This window comes from Mustela nivalis (genome assembly GCF_964662115.1).
Source record: "Mustela nivalis genome assembly, contig: HAP1_SCAFFOLD_176, whole genome shotgun sequence".
Classification (NCBI taxonomy): Eukaryota; Metazoa; Chordata; class Mammalia; order Carnivora; family Mustelidae; genus Mustela; species Mustela nivalis.
Window position 1 is genome coordinate 674060 of NW_028136452.1, and position 6499 is coordinate 680558.

Consider the following 6499-nt stretch of genomic DNA (forward strand, 5'->3'; position numbering starts at 1 on the left):
AAAATGTTAATACATCTACTATCTCGTATAGTTGCCACTGTTTTTTATGCATTTATTATAAGGAATTTTAAGATCTACTCTCTTAGAAACTTTTATGTATATAGTATAGTAGAGATAAACTTCAGAGGTCTTGTGGGTTTTGTTCCAGACTGCCTCAATAAAGTGATTATCTCAATAAACTAAGTCAAATTATTATATTTTTTGGTTTCCCAGTGCATATAAAAAATTATGTTTCCCAGTGCATATAAAAAATAAAAACTATACTGCACTGTTCAAAAGCATTATGTTTTTAAAGAAAAACAATGTATATACCTTAAGTACACTAGTTCTGAGTTTTCAGTGGGTCATAATTACTGATCACAGATCACCATAACAAATACAATAATAATGAAAAAACTTGATATATTGCAAGAATTACCAACATGTGACAAAGAGACACAAAATGAACAAATGTTGTTAGAAAAATGGTGGCAGCAGACCTCTTTTATACAAGATTGCTATAAACTTTCAACTTGTAAGAATGTGATATATGCAAAGTTTAATAAAGGGAAGCACAATTAAAAAAAAGTATGTATATCTTATTAACTATGATCATCATGCTGTACATTAGATCCCCAGAACTTTTTCATATTATAGTTGCAAGTTTGCACCCTTGGACCACCTTACTCCACCCCAGGTTCACCCCTTGTCAACTCAACTCTAAGTTTCCATTAGTTTTCCTTTTCCTCAGATTCTGTATGTAAGGGATATCATAATACATAAATTAAAAAAATATACAAAATCTTTGAAATATTTCACTTAGAATAATACCTTCAAGATCCATCCATGCTGTTGTAAATGGCAGTATTTCTTAATTTTTCATGGTTAAGTAGTATTCCGTAGTATATATTTACCATACTTATTTTACTCATTCATCCTTTAATGGATACTGAAGTTATTTCCATCTCTTGCTTAGAGTTAATAATTTTATAATAAACATAAGAGTGCAGATATGTCTTTGAACAGTGAACTTCGTTTTCTTTAGATAGATACCTAGAAGTGGGATTACTGAATCATATGGTAATTTTACTTTTAATAATATGAATAATCTCCATACTGTTTTCCATACAAATTTATATCCCTATTACAGTGCATAAGTTCCCCGTTTTCCCCAATATTTACCAAAATTGGTTAGTTTCAATTTTTTGGTAGTATATATTCTAATATCTTGCTGTGTTTTTCAGAGGTAAACAACAACAACAACAACATAAGGACTTTGCCCTGAGATTTTTACGTTGAGCACTTTTTAATGCTCCTGTTGGTCATTTATATAACTTTTTTGAAAAAAAAAGTCTATTGAGATCCTTTTGCTATTTTTTTAATCATATATTTTTTTCTATTTGTATCTGTTGGTTATTAACCTCTTTTCAGATATAAGATTCGTAAGTATTTTCTTACATTCTGTGGATTGTGTTTTCATTCTCTCTCCCTTTTTTTGGCAATGCAGAAACGTTAGTTTGATGTAATACCATTTATTTATTTTTGCTTTTTTTGCTTGTGTTTTTAGTCTGGTATCCAAAAAACTATTGGCAAGACTAATGTCAAGGAGAATTTTTCCTATGTTTTCCTTTAGGAAATTTAGTTTCATGCATCACCTTTAAGTCTTTAATCTATTTCAAGTTCAGACTTATGAGTGATATAAGGTTCCCTTCATACTGTTTATGTGACTATTCAGTTTTAAATATCATTTATTGAACAGACTATATTTCCCCATTACATATGTTGGCCCCTGTCAAATATTAGGTGACTGTATGAAAGGATTTATTTCTGGACTCTCAATTCTGTTCTACTTGTTTATTGGTCTGTTTTTATGCCAGTATACTTTATTGTTTTGAGCATGAGGGCTTTGTAGTATAGTTTCAAATCAAGAAGTGTAATCTCCCTTCTTCATTCTTTCTCAGAACTGCTTTGATTATTTGTTGTCTTTCATGGTCTCATATAAACTTTAGGATTCTTTACTTACTTCTGTAAAACAATAATATTGGATTTTTTTTTAAGATTTTTAATTTATTTATTTGACAGAGAGAGATGACAAGCAGGCAGAGAGGCAGGCAGAGAGAGAAGAGGAAGCAGGCTTCCTGCTGAGCAGAGAGCCTGATGCGGGGCTCGATCCCAGGACCCTGGGATCATGACCAGAGCCGAAGGCAGCGGCTTAACCCACTGAGCCACCCAGGCGCCCCTAACATTGGATTTTTGATAGGAATTGGATTTACAGATGGTTTACGGTAGTATGGACATTTTAACAATGTTAATTCTTACCATTCATAAATATGAGCTATCTTTCCATTTCTGTCACCTTCAATTTCTTTATCAATGTCATAGTTTATGGAGTACAGATCTTTCATCTTCTTAGTTAAATCTATTCCTAAGTATTTTATTATTTTTGATGCTATTGTGAATTAGATTGTTTTCTTTATTTTTTCAGATAGTTCATCATTAGAATGTTAAAATGCTCCTGTCTTGTGCTTACTTTGGCAGCACATATACTAAAATTGGAATGATGCAGAGAAGATTAGCGTGATCACTGAACAAGGATGACATGACAAACTGGGAAGCAGTCCATAAAAAAAAAAGAAACAAAACAAAATTCTTTTCTTTTATATATTGATCTTGTATTTGGTAATTTTACTAAATTTGTTTATTCAAATTTTTTGTGAATTTTTTAGGATTTTTTAACATGTAAGTTCATGTTATCCAAAAAAAGAAAATTTTACTTCTTCCTTTTTTTTTTTTTTTTTTTGGAGTCTCTTATTTCTTTGTGTTCCTTGTTTCTCTGGCTAGGACATCCACTACTGTGTCAAATGAGAGTAGTGAAAATGGACACACTTGTCTTTCTTCTGATCTTTAAGGGGAAAACTTTCAAAAGTTTTGATTGAATATGAGATTAGCTCTGGGCTTGCAATCTGTGTTTTTTCTTTAATGGGTTTTTTAAATTATTTTTTAAAATTTTTTATATAATGTGTTTTTATCCCTAGGGGTACAGGTCTGTGATTCACAGCACTCACCATCACTCACCATAGCACCTGCCCTCTCCAATGTCCATACCCCCACCATCCTCTCCCAACACACCTCCCCCCAGCAGCCCTCAGTCTGTTTTGTGAGATTCAGTCTTTTATGGTTTGTCTCCCTCCTAATACCATCTTTTTTTATTTTTTTTTTCGTACGCCCGAAACTGCCTATGTTGCATCTCAACTTCATCATATCAGGGAGATCATATGATAGTTGTCTTTCTCAGATTGATTTATTTCGCCAAGCATAATACCCTCTAGTTCCATCCACGTCATCACAAATAGCAGGATTTCATTTTTTTTGATGGCTGCATAGTATTCCATTGAACATATATACCACATCTTATTTATTGATTCATCTGTTGAAGGACATTTAGTTTCTTTCCATAGTTTAACTATTGTGGACATTGCTGCTATAAACATTTGGGTGCATGTGCCCCTTCAGAATGCCACGTTTGTATCTGTAGGGTATATACCCAGTACTACAAGCACTGGGTCATAGGGTAGTTCTATTTTCAGCTTTTTGAGGCACGTCCACGCTGTTTTCCAGAGTGGTTGCACCAGCTTGCATTCCCACATACAGTGTAGGAGGGTTGCCCTTTCTCCACATCCTCGCCAGCATCTGTCATTGACGGACTTGTTCATTTTAGCCATTCTGAACGGTGTGAGGTGGTATCTCATTCTGGTTTTGATTTGTATTTCCCTGATGCCGAGTGATGTGGAGCATTTTTTCATGTGTCTGTTGGCCATTTGAATGTATTCTTTGATGGAACATGATAGTGAGCTTAGGGAATCACCAAGTTAATGAAAGAGGTGCCTCTTGTAGGTGAATTAAGAGTGAGAGAAAGAAAAGAGGGCTTATCCTAGATTGGAGAACTCGGGGCTGAAAAGGAAAATGACATTCAGTATACCTTCCTTTAGGCCAACATATCCCCAGAGACGGCAAGGTGTCCTTTTACACTACAATTTCTAGATATCTCAAGAAAAGGTGAGGCCTCGCGGGTATAAGCAGCTCTCCGTGGGGTTTGTCGTCCTGTGGGTGAGAGCGTACTTTGTCAGCATCTTTTGCCTATGGGTCAGTGATGACTAAGATACGGAAAGTCCCTTTCGGAGGTAAAAGGTGAGGGCATCGCTATATGGTGCTGTCTGTGGCCTCGTCTCCTAGTGTTCTGAAACACGCGGCTAAGGGATGAGGCCTCTGTCTACCTGGCTTTCCCTTAAATACCTTTGCAAAGTCTTTGAGGAGAGTGATATTCTGCATCTGAGCTAACTCTCAATGAAGAGGCCTGGACCGAACCCGTTGTTATTATTAGTTAACTGTACTTGTTGTGGTAACGGGTATAAACATGTGGACCAAGACTCTTTAGTCAGAAGGAAAGGGACGGCCTATACCGAAGGCTTGCAAGGCCCATTCGAGCAGACCTTTGGAGTGAGTCGCAATGCCCTTGCAAGGACTAGTGGATCAGAAAGTTTGGGTCCATTTCGGCACCACAGTATTCCTCTGCCGTCGAGTGAATGAACCCCTGGACCTTGCCTTGACATGAATGTCCCATGCCCTGCTGTTGGGAAATGGAAAAGGCAAGCAAACAAAGGGAAATGTCATATGGCTACCCACAATATGTGCCTCGGGAGGAATACCTTGGCCCACTTAAGGAAGGGAATAATAAAGGGCAAGAAGTCAGAGAAGGAGACCCACCAGGAGTGACTCAGGACTCTGAGAATCCAGATGAGGGCTACCGAAAAGAGAACTGATTAATCGGTGGTCAGGAGTTGTGGCATATATTAGGAGGAGCACTAGGACGTCCATGCAACTAAAGCATCCGTGAATACTCTGTCAAAAATGGATGATGGATGATAGGCAGGCTTTCTCAACAGAACAGCAACAAGAACAACATCAATTCATAGGAAAACAATGTGGCCCTCTCAAAACCAAAGGAAGTCACAGGGAGAAAAGGAAAGAATTATATTGTTTATTATCTTTCCTTATTGAAATGACATGGGTGGGTTTCCTAAAATGTCCTTCTTTGAATTGGGTCTTTATCCTTGTAAATTAGAGTTTACCCACCTCTTCCATCTCTGGATTTGATGAGAGGACATGACAATGCCTTCACTAAATACATAGAAGAGTGGCCCAAGCAAATGACTTGACCTGGCCTTCTGTGTGTTGGCAGGGGTTGGATTACTGCTTCAAAGGCTTCCGTCTAAACTAGAGAGCTGAGATTTTGTAGGTTTCCTGACCTAATCTTGGAAGTTTCTATGTGTCTGGGAATTTATCCTTTTCTCTCAGTTCTTGGATTTGCTAGCATAAATGTGTGGCTATGCCTTTTCGGTTATTCTTTTTTCCTTGCTACCAGTTGTGATGTGGTTTCATACTTGCAGCTGTGTGCTTGTCTCCCTGTTTTATCCCAGTAATGGCTTCTGCGGTTTGTTCCTGTTGTCAAAACTCAAGTGTGAGATCTCCTGATTTTTTTCCTATTGGTTTGTTTGTATTTCCTTAATTTTGATAATCACATGTCTGATTTCAATTTTTCTGTTAACTTTGGAGTTCGGTTTTTCTTCATCTTGTTCCTTCAGTCGTCCTTTTAGGTGGCTTTCTTTTTCAGTGTTTTTAAATTTTGGAAATGCACACATTTAACCCTATATTGTTTCCCCATAAAATGTTTTGGCATCCTCCTCTAAGTTTCTTAGAATTCCTTCGTTCATGGCTCTTCTTTTCCTTTGGATTTTCTTTCTTGCATTCATTGCAGTTCGTGAATGTGTTGTGTTTTCCACTTTAGTGTCTGGCTGTATTTCCAATTTGAAAGTGATATCTTCCTGTTTTCATACCTTCGTGATGATAAGTGCACAGGATAGGTTTTGACTTCTCTTCCATGAATTATGACTGGATTTGGACTCGAGCTCATGACCTGCGATAGACAAAGTTAGGTCTGCTGCTGGGAAGAACATATCTTATTGTCCTCAGAGACGCAATCTTACTCATGGACCCCCAAAGTTCAGGTGGTCTCGAATGCCCATGTGGACGTCTGTTATTCCTTAGCACCTTCCCATCCAGATAATCTGTCCTGTGCTTAACCTGGATATCATAGTTGCCAACAGTATTGGATAAACGTCGCCATCTCCATTCCTGTGTGTTCATAGGCTTCCAACGTTTAGATACACCTTTTTTCATGGTGGATATGTTGGCAATTCTTCCAGGTTTCTGATGTTTTGATGCTCCATCAAGACAAAACACCTTCCGCTTAGCTTTTTTCTCTCGAAGGCATAAAATGACTCTCGCTGACTTAGGCACAAACACTTTGGCTCTCTTCTCCTTGGGAATAGCATAACCTACATCTTCCCTGTTTCTTCACTTGCAAGCTATGAGTATCTTTATAGTCGAAGGAAATCTCCTATGGGCAACAGAAGGACGAGCCTGTTTAATATTTGCTGTTTTCTTATGGATGTTTCTATTT